The sequence below is a fragment of the Neolamprologus multifasciatus genome, chromosome 1 (genome assembly GCF_963576455.1).
Source record: "Neolamprologus multifasciatus chromosome 1, fNeoMul1.2, whole genome shotgun sequence".
Lineage (NCBI taxonomy): Eukaryota > Metazoa > Chordata > Actinopteri > Cichliformes > Cichlidae > Neolamprologus > Neolamprologus multifasciatus.
This window is the reverse complement of record NC_140439.1, coordinates 14577869-14596499: the sequence shown is the minus strand read 5'-3', so window position 1 is coordinate 14596499 and position 18631 is coordinate 14577869. Positions and strand designations below refer to the sequence as shown.

Below are 18631 nucleotides of genomic sequence, written 5' to 3'. Positions count from 1 at the left end.
AACAACAAGACAAAACGAGAGGGTTCTTGCTATACTCTCAAAGCAAGAACCCTCAAAGCGCTTTACAATACCACTATTCATTCACTCTCACATACACTGGTGAAGGCAAGCTACAGTTGTAACCACAGCTTTAGCTTAATGCCATATAATATTCTCTGATGTGATTTAAAATCATTCACAGGCAGAGGTGGCAAAAGTACAGAAAGTACTTAAGTAGAAGTAAAGATACTAATAGTAAAAATTAATCTATTAAAAGTTGAAGTACTGATTTAACTTCTTTACTCAAGTAAACGTGAAAAAGTACTGGCTCTGAAATGTACTCAAGGTAAAAAAGTAAAAAGTAACTCTTTGGAGGATGTTTCTATTCAACTAAATTTTATTATTTATATACAAATCACAACAACAGTTGCGTCGAGGCGCCAGCTATTTTTGTGCAAAGCTAATTGAACCATGCGCTATATTTATGTAGTAATAAAATAATACTTGTAGGTGGGAATACAAACTTTATTTTAGTCTAAATTTAAATTCTAATAAATGTACTCAGCTTGAATCATTTCAAAATGTTATGGACAAAGCTCTTTTTTTTGGTCTAAAATTAACATTGTTGTTAACAAAAAGTTGCCAAAAATGCCCAATGTACCAAATATGATACATTGTATGATATATTTATATAATAAATATATCATACAAAATATCATTCACAACATGATATAGGAAAAAAAACTGATTTTGTTATAATGGTTAATAAACATCACGGTTCCAAAAAATCAGAATTTTCTGGCTATTTTTTGATGGGCTGGGTCTGAGTAGTTCTTACCTGTGAATCTAACCTCTCTTCTCCCTCTCCTGTCCTCTATCTCATGTTTCTCCATCTCTGAGTGGAGTTATTTCTCTTTCCCTTTAGCTAGCCGCACATTGTGAGACAAACTGCATACAAACTGTTTGTATGTTTACTGATGTCTGTCGAGTTGATAGAAACGCAGAGTTTGAAATTACCTGCTACAACATGTTACTCCCTTTATGCCCGCTCGTATTCTGTAGCGCTAGCTAGCTGAAGTACACCTGCAGTCATTTCCGTGTTGTGGCAAAAAAATAATAATTAAATAAATAAATAAACAAAAACAGCAGCCATCTTTAACCACCAACTGAGGCACAAATTTATCCCACTGGTGATTAATATGCAACCAGGATTACATTTCATACATTACTGTTTAGGCTGAAATTGGTTTTCAGTGGTGAAATAATAACTATGTTGAAGTACGTTAAACTAAAAGTAACAAACCTGTTTTGAAATTGTAAGGAGCAGAAAGTACAAATATATGTTTAAAAATATACAGAGTCATTATAAAAGGTTCTCAGAAAAATAAATACTCAAGTAAAGTACTACTACGTGAAAATTCTATTTAAGTACAGTAACAAAGTATTTGTACTTCATTACTTCCCACCTCTGTTACCAGATAACAGACGATGGAACAAGCACACTAACGCAGCAACAAAAATGTCTCCTGTCAGTTAAGCCGACAGTTGTCCTATTCGTCTTTGTTTTGTGCTCAGCATACTTTGGTGAATGAATACTACTTTGCTTCGGTTCATTCAGCGTTCTTGCTACATGATGCCTACCTGTGCATTTTATTTTATTGTGGGGGATTTGTTAATTTAAATGACTGCATGGTATAAGTGTGCATGCATGTGGAAGTAACCATAACCCCTTGTGGCATTTCCCCCCCCCAGAAACCTCCATACAATTAAGGTAAATATCAAATGGATGCAGGTTGTTCATGTGCATTATGTTGTTTATTTATTCAGAAGAGCCAGAAGAACGCCTGCAACGTGTGGAATATGGCTGAGAGAAGTGCTTCTGCTTAAGGAAAGTGTTTAGTTTGCACTGAGTTCAGCTATAGCAAGAACCCTCTCGTTTTTGTGTTGTTGTTGTGCAGAGTGAAGATATCTACCCTCCCAGCCCTCTCTCCTCCACCCTTCTCCCTCATCACTAACGAACAAACTCTGCCAGGCCTTACCTCAGGCGGCCTCCTGTAATTATTCCCCAATGCCACAAACTGGTGAAATGGGTGTCCGTTACACACTATGTGCCGAGCTAAGAAAAACAACAACTGTGGGGCCATTATTTGTCAATCAAACTCAGGGCCAAAACAAAATGCTGTCTGGTGCACCCTGAGTCCTAGTTATCATCATTGAAAACTGTCAGACCAAAGAGCATTTTTATTGATTTATGTATTTACTTATTTATTTATTTTTATCATCCTAGCATTTTCCCTGATCTCTGCTTGGATTTGCTGCTGAGCCTGTCCTACAATCACATTGTCTTCTTTTGAACAGTACACTGCACAAAAGTTGCTTAGTGCAAAAATCACTGCAAGGGCTGCACATGGAGAGTAGAACAATAAAAAGTGTAATGTGTGTGAGCGGAACAGAAATGGGGGGAGATAGAGATGGATTTAAAAACACATTTTTTTAAAAACCTTATGCGGCGAAGTCATAATGAGCAACAGATCATGAATAAATGTGGATCTGATGTATTTTTTAATAGGGATAATGTCCAATTCTGCAACTGTACTAGATCTAACCAAAAGCACATTTCAACCTTTCATCCCAGGATAAAAATCATCAGTGAGTAATATTTAAAAAAAGGAAAATCTACTATCCCATTTTAAATCTTTATTCCCTCTATTGAGTTATTCTTCGTGCTTTATTTTCTTACTTCCTATTTTCCTATTTTACTTTGCCCCATCTCCACCAGAATCCAGAGTTTAGGGGGATTCAGTCATTAACACCTACCTTCATCTGGGGTTCTGCTATATGATGTTGCTTCTCACTGGAGCCAAACCTCCAAAAAAAACTTACATTTTGTATGCTCAGTGTTACAAAATATCTTTCCTTTCTCAAATGCATAGATTGAAAGTTAATGATTGAGTCACTTGCAATGGAAAAAAATCCAATCATAAAATACAATTGTGAAACAACCTAACATAAAAAAAAGAAAAAAAGAAAAACTGTACGAGTCCTGGTTTCCAACTTTTTGCAGAAATACTTATTTCTTGTCACACAATTGTTGTTCGGAGCTGAAGCACCTCAGTGATGGACACATCAGGTCATGGCTCAACTAGTTAATCTGGTGGGGATGGAGGAGATTCGCTAATCACTGATTTGAAGCCGGTTCCAACAGGTTGATCTTTGCTGAGTTTGTTTAGTCTTTCAGACTGTTATTGCTGATCAAAGAGACTTTTGTCATCATCTGCAACGGCGGCAGATGTGCTGGCGATACAGGCACAGCGGGAGAGGTCATTGCTTTTGGTGCAGGCAGAGTCTGTTAAAAGTTTCAGTAATGTGCTGCTTATGCACAAACACAGCTGAGGATGTTCTCCTTCACTGACTTCATAGTCTTCTCCTTAGACAGAAAGGTGGAGGAGCAGCTGTATCTTTCTCAGGAAGTCTGGTGTCACTTATTCTGAAATTAATAACAAACTTACTTAAACAGGGGCAGCATATGAAAACTGCATGAATTTATCCCCCTCTTTTAGGTTATAGTTTACAACTATGTTCACCTGGAAGGAAAGTTATGCAGATGAAACAATTATAAGTTTAGCACGTTAAGTGTTGCGCAGGCAGTCTTGTACGCCATAATAGTGGCTCATAGTAGTGGAATGTATCTCTCACTTAAATTAATGATGCTAAATTAATGACGCTTATCAAAATAAGACAGGATTTCCTTTATCTCCACTAATGGAATAGAGCATTTTTTTTCTTTAATGGGCATCATATGGAATAGCCATCACATACTGATGCTTGGTCGCGGCATAACAAAGAGGGTGCGCGTTAAAGTTAATTTTTTATTATGCAAAGCAGTCTGAAAGCGTCAACAGGAGTCCATCAACGCATCCAATAGACATAATGAAACCACGGGTTCTCTGGATGTCATTGTTGTGACAACACAAGTAGCCATGGTAACTAAGAAAATATTAAAGAAGCTTGTTGCAGTTGAGAGGCATTCGTCTTTTATTTTGTCTTCAACATTATGACTTTATGTTTTTTTTTCTAAATCCAACCCACATAGTTTGCCTGCAAATTCCTCGCCAGCTAGAGTTGTTGCGTAATCCTACACAAACAGAGACAAAAAAGGTAAAGTCAAGAACAAAGAGCAATAGCGAATGCAACAGAAAATGAAGTCATAATCTCTGTTTGTACTGACATTGGTGTAGTACAGGGTTTGTGGTAAAATGAACTAACATATTGTTCTGTTTCTATTTATTTATTTAAAAGGGACAATGCCATTTGACAGCATTCCAGTGCAAATAATGAAACTGTTGTGCTGCACACAGAGTTTATAGCTATTGCTAATTTCAGTCTCCTGTCCCTGGTTGTGTTTGACATGCACAAACGATATACAGCATTCAATTACATAAAACTAAAATACTAAATACTAAATATTCACAATATTCTTTAGCATAAAGAGTAGTCTAAAAGTAAATCTAAACAAGCAAGAAAGTCCAATATCCCAGAAAACTATTAATGATAATAATAGTAATACATTTAAAACAAACCAAAGATTGTTGTTAACCCAAGTTATGTACATTTGTTTCAGCACAGCTTACTGCGAGAGCATCTGTCGCTGTTTTTCAGTCTCTTGCTCCAGTTCACTTCATGTATGTGTTTTCTCTGCAAAACAGACAGAAAAAAACAAACAGCGAAGACGTAAAACATGGTGAAAAAGAAAGCAGCAGGGAGAGACTACAGATACAGACTGAGCAAAAGCTCGCTTATAGATAATCACATCAGTTGACAGTAGTTTAATATTTTACATCATAGACTAATTGTTGTGATCCTTCAAATCTAACATCATTTATCCATCCAGCCATTCTCATCCAAATTGATGGAATGAAACTTACCTTGCGGCTTGTTTTAGATGCCCTCAATCAAAGAATGACCAACGGCCTCACAGCGTGCTCTTTGTTTTACTTCCCAGAACTGTTCAAGTTAGAGCAGCTCTGGCAAATAAAACAAAATTAATGTCTCAAAGAAAAGAAAGCATCTAAATGTTACGTTGTTGGCTGCAAGGGCAAGTGGGTCACTGCTGCTGCATTTATTGCTTTTATCGTGCAAAAGTCTGTTAATCGGGTAACACACACACACACACACACGCACACACACACACAGCAAACAGAGAGATGGATAATTTCACTGTCAAACACAAACTGCACACACACAATATACACCTTACCACATCTGAGAGGCAGCATGTGAGACAAGCAGCTAATTAAAGCAACGTAACTCAACCTAAACTGAAAAAAATAATGCAGTCTTGACAAACCAACATTTCTTTTCTTTTCCTTTTCTATTTCTTTTTAAAGCGCATCAGTTTTTGACAATTTTCCAACAAGGAGCTAGAAGAGTGATGAGTTTGTTTCTAAGTATGTTTCTTGGTAAAGTCTAATTGGGCTTTCTTGTTCCTGTTGAATATCACCAGTGGTTTGTATCTTATTGGAAGCCCTTTGTATTTACGTGCATGAATGTGTTTCTTGATTGTAGACTTATGATATATCTTCCTCCAATAAGGAGAAAAAAGTTCTGTCATTCACTTTTTGAGTTTTCTTCTAGAGTCTTCCAGGCCCTTGGTGTTGTTGTGCTCCTTGTTTTGAAAAATTAACCTCTTGTTTTGGCCTTGTTTTGTTGATAACTGATAAGAGTTATTTGGCTTTTCTGTCTAATGATGGCCTCATTTACTTGCATCTTTTTAGATCTCATATTAGGGTTCCAGTAAAAACCTACAAAGCCACAAAAAGTTCAACACCACCAACACCACATATTAGTCGTAATTTACAATGGAATATTGAGGGACCGGGCCTTATCTGGCCCCAAAACTGTCAGTCATTTAACTGTAAAATTACTTTTGATTCTCTGAAAATAAGTGATTTATAAAAATAGTTAACATAGTATTTTTGTTAGAGACCTTATTAGGGATGGGTATTGATAAGATTTTCACGATTCCGATTCCATTTGCAATTCTGTTTAACGATTCGATTCTTTATCGATTCTCTTATTGCTTCTTTTTAAAAATGGAGAATACTAAGATCGATTAGCTTAGAACTTTGTTTTATATCTTCTCTTTGAACATTATAGAAATTTAGGAGTAACATGGCCTTACAAACCCAACAGTGAGATCTTAAGAGATCCAGCCTATGGCTCTTCAATGGGGTGTCACAGGGTCCCCAGGAAAAAAAAATGTAAATGTAAAATAATAAAATAAATATTCTTCTGTAGCAATAACAAAGTATAACATAAATTATTCAGTAGCAATTACACAAGAATATCCAGTAATGTCCCTGCCTACAATTAAAAACATTCACTTACCAATAATCGGGGGCATCTGCTGTGGCAAATGGGTGCAAGCCTTTTACCACAAACTTAGTCACTGCTCGGTGACATTCGTCTATCCTGGCCTGAAAGGAGACGCTACCGGTAGACTGCAGCGAGAACTGCCAGCATCTGAAGCAGACAGACTCTGTCTCTCTCATCATGGTCACCTAAATGCACAGTAATGGCAGGTTTTGTAATAAGGCAGATCGCGCTAACATAATATGCACTGTTAGTTGATTATTTACCTGCCACATTAACGGGAGAGGACGTGCAAACGTTACCGCTGCTGCTGGGTTGAGATTCACGAGTCCGGAGCGGAATTAAAAACACGACATTCATTTAAGGTCATCGTGTGTTTTGTGAGCAAATGCTTTTGCATATTCGTAGTGTTTCCTCCCTTAAATGAAATATCTGTTCATCCGTTCTCGTAAAGTATGACCAAACTTTTGAGCGTTTGAGCCGCTTAGGCGCCGTGTTTCCTGCCAGGTAAGCGACGCTCCGCAATGTGGTGACGTCATTCGGGGCGACTGGAATCAATAAGGGAATCGTTTGCAAAAATGGCAAACAATTCCAAGGAATTGAAACAGTGGGAACCGGTTCTCAACAAGAATCGGTTTTCAATACCCATCCCTACACCTTATATCTTCACGCTATCTCTTAATTATTTGATGTAAATTGAAAAAAAAAGTATATATATTTTTAAGTTTCAACACTTAGGTATACACTACCAGTCAAAAGTTTGCACAGACCCTCTCATGTAATGTTTTTTTTTTCATGACTACTTACATTGTAGATTCTCACTGAAGGCATCAAAACTCCGAATGAACACATATGGAGGAATTATGTAGTAAACAAAAAAAGTGTGAAATAACTCAAAACATGTTTTATATTTTAGATTCTTCAAAACAGCCACCCTTTGCTTTGATTACTGCTTTGCACACTCTTGGCATTCTCCTGATGAGCTAACAGTCTTGAAGGAGTTTGCATCCCAGAGATGCTGAGCACTTGTTGGCCCTTTGCTTTAACTCTGAGGTCCATCTCATCCCAAACCATCTTGACTGGATTTAGTTCAGGTGACTGTGGAAAACATACCATCACTCTCCTTCTCGGTCAGCAGCCCTTACACAACCTGGAGGTGTGCTTGTGGTCATTGTCCTGTTGAAAAATAAATGATGGTCCAACTAAACAAACTTGTTGGGATGGAACGGCAAGTGGAACCAAAGATCTCACATTTGGACTCATCAGACCAAAGCACAGATTTCCACTGGTCTAATGTCCATTACTTGTTTTTCTTGACCCGAACAAATCTCCTCTGCTTGTTGCTTTTCCTTAGTAATGGTTTCTTAGTAGTCATTTGACCATAAAGGTCTGATTTGCACAGTCTCCTCTGAACAGTTGATGTAGAGATGTGTCTGCTACTGGAACTCTGTGTGGCATTTATCTGGGCTCTAATCTGAGGTGCTGTTAATTTGCGATTTCTGAGGTTGGTGACTCTGATGAATTTATCCTCAGCAGCAGAGGTGACTCTTGGGCTTCCTTTCCTGGGGCAGTTCTCGTGTGAGCCCATTTCATCATAGTTCTTGATGGTTTTTGCAACTGAACTTGGGGGCTCATTCAAAGTTTTAGCAATTTTCCAGACCTTCAGTTTTTAAAGTAATGATGAACTGTCATTTCTCTTTATTTAGCTGACTGGTTCTTACCATAATATGAATTCTAACAGTTGTCAAATAGGGCTGTCAGCTGTGTACCAACTTGACTTCCGTACAACACAACTGATGGTCCCAACCCAATTAGGAAGGCAAGAAATGTCACAAATGAACCTTGACAAGGCACGCCTCTGAAGTGAAAACCATTTCAGGTGACTACATCATAAAGCTCACTGAGAGAAAGCCAAGGGTTTGCAATGCCGTCAACAAAGCAAAGGGTGGCTACTTTGAGGAATCTAAAATATAAGACATATTTAGAGTTATTTATGATTTTTTTCTTAGCTACATAATTCCATATATCTTACTTCATATATTTGATGTCTTCAGTTTGTATCTACAATGTAGAAAGTAGTGAAAATAAGGAAAAAACATTAAATGAGAAGGCGTGTCCAAACTATTGACTAGTATTGTATATATAAACATATACAAAGTTTATCTGTCATGTCTCAAATGACCCATAGTCTCTGTTTGTTTCATGTTGGGTTAAATGTCTTATATTATGTATTATATATATCTGTTCAAATGTTTTAGTTAAATGAAAGTTAAGACAGTCATCCAACGAAAAAGGAAGTGAGTCAGCAGGTCAACAATGGTGCCACAACCTTCATCTAAAAGAGTAAAATTGCTAACAGATGTTTAATAGTGAACACACAGCACATTTCAAACAATCAAAGAGGTCCTGAGACTGTACTGCTTTTACAAAAGAAACATCAAAGAACCGTTCAGCAGCTGATGTGGCAGAACTCAGGGGGAAGGTAGGGAATAAATTACATCAGTATTCAAAGATGCGACTAGTGAAGGTAGCTCTCTGCTAATAGATGGTGCTTCTGTCTACCATACATGTCTCACTGTAAAAGCGAGTAATACCTTGTTTGATACCACCAACTAGTGTGACATGGCATTTTAATTTATGTTTGGCTACTCACAAATTTAAACAGTTACAATCTATGTCAGAGAAGTTTGGAAATAATTGCTTTAAAGATTGTTTCTAAAACACATCGAGATGCAAGTTCCCAGATAATATTATTTATGTACAGCAAAACTGAGAAAACACTGTTACTGTTGTCTCTACTTGTGAGTCGGTGCTCCAGTGAGATCATGCCAGTATGCATCTGCCTGACTAAAAAGCTCTTGAACATGATACCTAATCTTTGTGACATCTACATATAAATCAGACCTCAGTTCCTGACCTCTCTCTGCAGAGGCAAGAAAGGTTTCTATTGTCCTTACCTGGTCCTTTAGCACCCCGAAGCAGTCAGAGCAGAGGGTTCTCAGAGAATTTTAAACTGTGTTATAGTTTATTCACTGTCTGCCAAGTTACGTCGACAATAAGCTACTCTTTAATGTCTATGACGTATTTTTAGTACAAATGTTGACCTTTATTTGTCAAAATATTGTGTCACTTTTGCTGATGTGCACATGTAAGTGCACACTGGAGGTGCACTTTGACACCATAAAGCCAGTAATCTAACCCCTGCATGTCGGGATCCTTTTGTTATTTGAGACTACACATTGTCCATTAAGGTTGATGTCGGTCGGAATGTCTGTGTTTAAGCAGTTAAGTGAGAATTAGTGTTTACGCAGATGGTCCATTTAGTTTGCAACAGAAGGAGTAGGGTAGCATGGCTTTTACCATGAAACAATAATGGCAAATGACAAATTAATGATGCACAGTTTGTGATTTAATTGTTTAGATACAAAATTCCCCCAAAAGTGGCACATACTGTACAGTTCCTGGTGTTCACTGGTCAGGTTAGTTTCATGAAAATGCCATACATTTTTTATTGTGAAAATAATATGTATACTGTGAGTATAGTACAGGTACAACATCTTGCCTAAAGATGGTATTACTGGGCAATGAATGTATATTGCTTGGACCTTCATGTCCTTCAGAAAAGGCAGCTATATAAGGACATTAAATGTCTCCGTTTAATCATTTTCAGTTGTCCTCAAGTTCCTCCTTGTTGTCTTTTAGAAGAGCAACTGTTACAAGTGCCACTGATTAATTAGTACTTTATAAACCGATTAACCAGGACAGACAGTCTTGGCCCCCCAAGAAGCAACCTCTGGGGCTGAATAATGAAGCCAGCACAGTGTCAGACACTGCATTTCCTGCAATATCCACTTGGAGCTGCAACAATATAGTTGTATTAACAGCGGCTGCTGGAGCCCTTATCTGTCTACTCAGCTTCACCAAAGCTAATTCTATTGACTGAAGTTGATTTTGATATAGTTTCATTTATTCTTAAATAAATTAAATGATAAATTTAAATCTGAACTTACTAAGAGCCTGTATAAGAAGTCTGACTTCACTGCAGAGGGAAAGTTTAATGTTGTGTTTGTACAGGTAGTGTCTGTGTTTGCTAATAACTTCACTGGAAATTAAAGGCTTTAAGACAGGATTAAGAACACCGATTTTTAGTCATTTGTGCTTATCTCTCACAAAGTCTTTGGTGTTGCTGTTCTTTTTAGTGTGTAGTTAAGTTTTGGTTGGTCTAAAGCACCTGCTTCATCGACATTAGTCAGCAGTCAGCTAAAATGCTGCAGACAACACATTTTCAAATATAACTGCTATTGTTTTTGTTAATGTAATGGACAGAAATTTGATTTGAACTGAACTAAATTTGATGGGAGCAACACATACTGTAAAAAAAGTTGTATCAGAGCCATGTTTACCACTGTGTGGAATTCCCTCTTCTTTTAACATCAGAACATAAATGTCTTCCTGGCTCATTTTTTGCTCCGTAACACAAATGTTTGGCAAAAGGTGACTTCCGGCAGGCCAGTTAAGCGCTTTAATTAGTCTACAACCAAGCCATGTGATACCACATGTGGTATCTTTCAGAACTGATGGTGCCTTTCCAGATGTGCCTGTTCAAGTGAAATCTTAGTGATTACATACCTTTTGTGGAAAACTGGTTTGTTTTAAATAGAAGACATACATGAAATGGATGACTGAAAACCACATGTCAAACACTTAATGAATAGAAACAAACCTGGGCAGAGTCTCGGTTATCACATAAATACTAATCTCTTAATCAGAAATAAGTCAGAAATGATCAAATAAACGTCACAAATCTTCAAAATGTCTTGAACCAGTCAAACATACAATCCTTGTATGTCCACATATGCTTTTTGCACCCCACAGGTAAATAAATCTATAGGTTTGCTGCCTTTTCAGCTGAGCAGATTATTCATGTAAAACAAGCAGGTCGTAGCATAGGTCTAATTATCTTCCACAGCACTCAGCAGCAGTTGTCTGTGCTGTAAATAGTGCTATCAGGGAGGCAGCAATGTGGAACACATCAGAGGGTCCTCACTCCCAGATTCCCACGTGAATTTGTATCTGTTGATGGACACAAATGAAAGAGGGTCTAAGCACAAAACGGAGCCGAGCGGAGTGGGTGGGGACTTGCAAACCACATAACAAAAAATGTGATTAAAATGTTTGCTACTTATCCTTTTGAAAATGGCTTTAAAATCTAACTATTAAGGGAACACTTTAGCAATTTAGGAAACATTTGCTAATCTACTCACCCCATAAAAGATTGTCCATAAAAAATTATGCATGTCTGATTTGACATAAACTGAACTAGTTACAGAGGTAAACTGCAAGGCTAACTCTTCTTAAAATGAAAAACAATTTAAAAACATGTTAAATTTAGCCGTTACCATTACCAGTACATAAATACCTGTGTTTGGTTTGCCAAATGCAGGCGATTAAGCCTTTACAATCATTATCTTCTGTCAACAACTGATTGTTGGTCAAAATAAGCTGTTTGGCTTAGTTTTTACCAGAAAGTACAGCTTTTCAAAGAATGTTTAACAGATGCTTCTTGGAATGTTTATTTTTGTGTTTTTGATTCCTCTCAAGTCTGCTATGAAGGTAAGGTGACATGAGGTTTATCTGGCAAAAGTTTGGAAGCGTTTTGTTTTTCATGGCTGATGAAGCGTAGTGAATGTTCCAACCGTTAAAAGTGCAATTATTGTTCCAAAATAATACAATCTGCAAGTGTCAGTTATAATGACCTTGCTGTAATTGTTTCTTATGATTAACCTGTATTCCTACAAAGTGTAGTTATTTGTCACTGAAGGGCTTAGCACAGCATACCAGTATGTAAAAAAGCATGTGCAAAAATCTTGCTGCCTTGGTAACTTCAGTACAGGTTCCTATTCTCAATTTCCAACTCAAACTGTATCTCCCAGTTGCTGTTTTTTTTTTTTTTTTTATCAAGCAAATTGATTCCAAACAAATTCTTATGAAGTGCTTTGTTGATTACTCTGCTGCACAAACCTACTGGCTGTACATTTTATTTGCTTTGCATGCACGACTCTTAATTTAGCCTTATAGGCCGATTGGACAAAAATAATTCAATTCTAAAGACACCCAAACACAAATTCAGGTAGTGTATTGTATAGCCCTATTTTTTAATTAACTAATAATCATAACTAATCCAGTTTGATTTTCTGCTCATTTCACTAATTATCATATTGATCAAATTGGTGAATTCTAATAGCAAATGTCAGAAAAATTTTGTTAGATGTAGATGTAGAAAGTGTAAAAGATGAAGTATCAAAGGTATCTATTTGTAAATGAAATAAGAACTGAAAGCTCAAATGCAGTTTCTTGATTGGCATGTAGAAAGTAATTGGTATTTGTTGATTGAGTTCCCCAACTAATTTCAGTAATTAGGCTGGGAGGTATTTGTGTGTGCAGGAGCAAGGTCAGTGAGTTACTGGAACTGTGTTTGTTAGCCTCTAAGCTCCTGGGGATTATTGGAAGCTAATTGCTTATCAGCAACAGTGAACTCTTAAAAGTTAGCTGTGTACTCTAGCTGTGTTTCCAAGTCAGATAGATCAACTCATGTGAGACTGTTCAGGTATTTGAAGTTAAGACACGATGACTTTGCACTCTCCATTTTTCCTTTTTTAAAAATCCAGCAAAAAAACGTAACCAAACAACTAATTTTGGTCTGAATGTAAAAACATGCTTTTGGTCATGTGAAGTATGTTTTTATCTGATTTTAAATGTGCGTGTGTGTGTATATGTGAGATCACGTGTGCTGGATCCCTGTGCTGAAATACATAATTTGGAGTTGAAAGACATTCATGAAATAGATGAAGCTCTTTTTTTAAAATCTCCACTGCTCACAAGCACAAAATTAAAGACTTTGAGATTCAGGGTGCAAGTATCTATTGACTGGCAGCATTATGAAAGAGTCAAAACAGAGATTTGATTAAAGTTTAATCAAAAGATTTTATGAGCTATTTATGAGCGTGCGCACACACACACACACACACACACACACACACCTACACACACACACACACACACACACACACACACACACACACACACACACACACACACACACACACTTTCCGTGAAAATCTCTCTGGCTGCAGTATTTTCTGAGAATCTTAAAGAGCAAGTTCATTACTTTACATGCATTTTCATGTATTCTGTCATGTCTTTGTTAGCAAATACATTGTAATCTTGTCACAGTGATTTAAAAAAAAAAAAAATCTTATATATGTTTTAATTACCACAATAAAATAAGATATTTGTGTTATTTTTCCTAAAGGGATATTATAAAAGAAGAAAAATTAAATTAGAGTAATGCCCACTCACTGACTCCAAACCCACAGTTCAGTTTTTTTCTTCTTCAGCCAGATATTTCAGTGCCCCTTGGATCTTTGTCAGGTCAAAATGTTTTACATGGAATGAGTGTGTGGGTGTTACTCTATCTCCATAATTGAAAATATAATTCTGAGGAATTTTCAATCTGAGAACAGAAATGTGTTGTACCTGTCACAGTGGGAGAAGCAATGAGCTGACATATCCTTCCGAAGTCTGAGTGCACTGTAACAAAAGGTTAAGGTGGATATGAGAGGGAGACATCTTGGGAAAAAAAGGAAAACTTGTGTTGTTGAAATACTCTGACCGACATACTACAAGCCAACAACATTCAAACATGATAAAACACAGCTTTTCTGTGATGTCAAGTCCAGTGCCAGTGCTTTTTCCCGTTATTTTTGTGCCATTGCGATCCACTGAATTATTAATCATAAGCAGTGTCATTTTTTATTCCATGTCCATGCTTTTTCTAGACTTGTATACAACTTCACTCAGCACTCAGGTAGCAACTGGCTAAAAGGAAATCTTTGCTTTTTTGTGTTTGTTTTTATTTCTTTTTCAAGCATCCAACCTCTCCTGTGCCCTGCGCCGTTTTCCTTCCCTGCCACATCTCAGCCATACACGCCTTCTGTCATTGCAGTTGTCTATCCCTAATAAGGTGACAAGTTTGTGACAGGAGATGCTTGCTTGATTTATTGGCTGCACTGTGTTCTTTTGGTGCATATCTGACTTGCATCTTCTTTTAGAGACATTTAGCACTTTCTCATCACCCTCTCACGTGTTGTTTGGCACAGGTTCTGCTCTAAAAAAGCGAGGAGTATAACTTGTTTATATAAAACACTATGTGCAAAAGAATCTGCTCTTAGAAGCAATTCAACCATACAGCCTAGACATTTATTATTAACTTTACTTGTACTTAATACGTATATATTTAAAAGACTATTTCAAGAGATTGGTCATTTTCTACAGGAATAAACAGTTAGAGAATCCTGACTGACAAATTAAGAGATAGCATACGACACAAGCCTATGAAGTCTGTGTCTTTTCTCAGTCAAAGAAACCACTGGTTAGAACCAGTATTCCAAGTCAACAGAAACTTTTGACAGAAACCTGACATTGTGGGGAAGCTTAAGTGCTGCTTTGCGTTTTCTGGTTTTCATGCACAATGACTCCTTAGGGCCCTTGCACTAAAAGCCATTAGTGCTCCCAGTGGTGTAAAACTTGCATGAATCTATAAATCTTTCAAGCCAGTGGATTGGATTTGTACTCCTGATAAAGGATAGGTTTTAGATGAACACTACTGGAGTTGGATCAAGTTGCCAGCAGTGCAGGCTGTGATGTTTATTAAAACTGTGAAAGAACATGAAAACTTCTCTAAGGATTTGTTATTGAAAAACTGCAAAAGCCTCTTCAATGGATGGATCTTTATCTATCCGCTGTATCGTGTAAAATATTTAGATGTTACACTTTCATTTTTTTTTCCATTTTCAACCAAAAACATTAGTTTTATTTGCATCAGGTCTGGTTACAAACATAAAAAAATGAAAACAAAACAAACAGATAACATATTTCTGCCATACATGCCTAAATCATTCACTCAAACAAGCAACATACTGCAAATTACATGCTCCTCATACTTGTCTAAATTTATGTCTTCTGCCAAGATCTCCAACTTTACCACACTTTAACAGATCTGCCAGAATTAATAAGCACATGCAGGTACTCTTAATTGCTGTGTTTCTATACTATTTCTATGTACTGCACTTTTAAGGTTACCTCTGGTATCTGCGGTAAAGAGAGACACTGCACAGTGCTAATGCCAAACTCTGAAGGACAGTAGGAGGGGTAGACAAATAGGGAGGTGGGAATCCAATCGCCCAGCACAAGGGCGAATTATCTGACCAAGGTGCTGAGAGTGGGGTGTCTTCAGCCACTAATTGATAAGAGCCTTCTATCTTTAGTAAGCAGCGGTGTTTGGCTCAGAACATCAAAACCTTGGCTGTGGCTGAAAGGCTTGTTGTGTCCCACTACCTTCTCATCCTAGGCTATCAAGGGAGGGTAAAAGTCAGGATGTCACCTTGCCAGGGGGTCACTTCTGTACTTTCCTGCCTGTAATGTTGGAGTTGTTTCCACTAATGTGAATTTGAGCCTTCTAATTCTTTGTGCTACACACACAGACATTACGCCTGTAAAATTGGCCACAGTAGTTCTATAAAAAATATTGCACACATAAGATGATTGTGGATGTGTGGGAACAACTGATGTAGATGAGTAGCTGTTGAAAGACAAACATTTAAAAAGATGGCACTACTTAATGGAGCACTGCTAAATTTCATACAGGGTTCATACATCTGTTTTCAATCAAAGCAAATTAATATGACCAGATTATGACAAAAAGTAAAAATTGAGGTATAATTTAGGTCTAGGTATACTGCCATTCTTTTATTGTCATCAGAATATCTGTCAAAAGGATTAAATTGATCTCAAGTCTCCCTATAGAATAAAATAGTTCCATTTTTGACTTAGCTTTCCGTTTGCATCATGCTCAGCCCAAAATGTGAGTTTTGCACGGAAGATGTCCATCTTATAAACTCTCTAACAAGTAGATGAAATCCGTGACAGTCTGCAATACATTCATTCTCCAAAGTGGAGAAAGGGAGCCCTTCAAATTTTAATGATGGCTAGGGTGGCATAAATCATGTCCAACCCTCTGGACAAATGTGATGTTTTTATCCCCACTCTAAGAAGGCTCAGAGAAGATTAATGTTGTTTACCACAAGAAATGTTACAATGTTACATTGCTATGTCTCGTTGCAGCCATGTTTAGTCTAGACTCTCAACCAATATGTTCTAGGCTGTATGCAAACTTAAAAAAAAAAAAAAAAAAAATTAAAGCGTTGCCATCTGGTTTAATACAAACAGAGAAACCTTTGCTAGCATTAGATTGCTTCATCTGCAACAAACCACAGTATGAAGGTATAGAATACTATGTTCATGCCAAAGCCCAGTCCAGGTTTATTCCTGGAGGGAAGGTTAGTAATGTCGCTCTACCTGCTGGGCTGAACTAAACAATATGTTTTAATGCGGGGAGGGTTTAGGTCAGAGATTAGATAGAAATATCACTGTTGCACTGTATTCACATTAGTAAATTAGGATGAACAACATATACATTTTAGTAAGGTGTTGGGCCACCACATTTCACTGGAAGACCACCAAAGTATGTTGGTGTTGATTCTACAAGTGTGTTGGAGGGGTGGAACACAATTTGTTCAAAATATAGTCCCTTGTGTAATTTCCAGATGAGAAGTCTAAGAGTGTTGCGTAAGATAGGTACCGTAAGCCTTTATTTAGGTTGACAACTGGTTACCACTGAGGCAAGACACCATGTAGTTGTGATGTCATTGTCATGCTCAAACTATTACTGACCTGAACCATTACTGAAATGTTATAACAATATTTAAATATTTTATAGAATAAAGGTGATTGCTTAGAACAACTTAATAATGATTTTCACACCTTTAATCACATAAAATGAAACCTGTGCCCAGAGCCACTATTTTTAATTTAAATATTTGTGATGCATTTAAAAGTGTCTTCACACAATGTGCATGTGCAATTTTACACAACTACTACTTGACATGAAAAAGAAGAAACTGGAACAATATAAAACCGGCCTCTGTTAGATCATGGATCAGGCTGGTCATTTTATAGGACTGTTATCTCCTTCACACCCTCTGAGTCCACAAACTCACCCGCCCAGCAAAGTTCCAGCTGGCTCTCCTGATTTATCATTCCTTTTATGGAAATTGTAGCACATCATTGGTTACAACCACTTTTTTTATTATAACCATTTAATCAAATTTTGGTTGCTTCCATTTTATTTACCATCATTGTAAAGAAAATAAAATAAAACAACACTGTGTCTGAGCAAGGCACACATCTGCATTAAATTTAGCTTAAAGGTTTTTTAAAAAAATATTTAAAAAAATTACAGCTTTTCCCCCTTTTTTCTATTTTTACTCACAATTGCATGTCACACCATTCATTTTAATTATCATTATTATCTGGATGCCGTACTCTATCTATCTATCTATCTATCTATCTATCTATCTGTAATATTTAGTATAAATATTAAATATGGGTGACCAGAAAGCAGTTGAACATTACATATCTATATGAATCAGCAGTGAGAATGTAAAAAAGTGTCCTAGAAAATCCCAACAATACAACATACTGCATTCAATTTGGTTTACGTTACACAATAATATGTTCTAACTGAAATGTGTATAGACTATAAATATCCCTTTTCCTGTTCTCATTTCTTTGACTATCTATGGTGAAAATGAAACGTTACAAAATTTTGTTTTTTCACTAGCTGTAACAACTGAAATAAATCAAAAAAACTGAGGGGCACAATAAACTGATTAGTAATGTTAGTAAAATTATTAGTAATGTTAATGCAGACACTGTCTGTTAATCTAGTTGTAGCTGTCATCATAGTCAATAACTGCAAAATCAATCCATCAAAATGTTAAGTGTTTCAACTAATTCCAAGCAACTAGTTGACATAACTATTAAAATAAAGATATATATATTTATATATTTTTTTCCATGTCACTGCGGTCCTTCAAACATCAAACAGATTTGAGGCTGAACAGTAACACGTGAAAGGCAAATCTATTTGTTTAATAATCACCAGGGTATATCGCATAAAAAGAGATGAAAGAGGACGAACTGTGTGGCATAGTCAGGGGTTTAAGTGGGTTGGTGGTTTTTAAAAACAACTGTTTTGTGTTTTTTGGGTGCAACACCGGAACGAGTGCAGATGTCAGTAAGTTGCAGTTGCCACGATTTTGTTTTTCACAGGGAAGAAAAGAAAAAGAGCTAATATGAGCAGCAATAGCCCTGATGAAGT

At 36.8% G+C, this 18631-nt stretch overlaps 1 long non-coding RNA gene across 1 annotated transcript; it reads right to left on the bottom strand.

Moving 5' to 3' along the window:
* Positions 1–1295: 1295 nt before the first annotated feature.
* LOC146525484 (uncharacterized) lies at positions 1296–7002 on the bottom strand. The gene is made up of 3 exons (XR_014874909.1): positions 6367–7002; positions 4590–4674; positions 1296–4114 (listed from the first exon to the last, which is right to left on the bottom strand). It is a non-coding gene; the product is annotated as an uncharacterized LOC146525484 (long non-coding RNA).
* Between the last annotated feature and the right edge of the window lie 11629 nt (positions 7003–18631).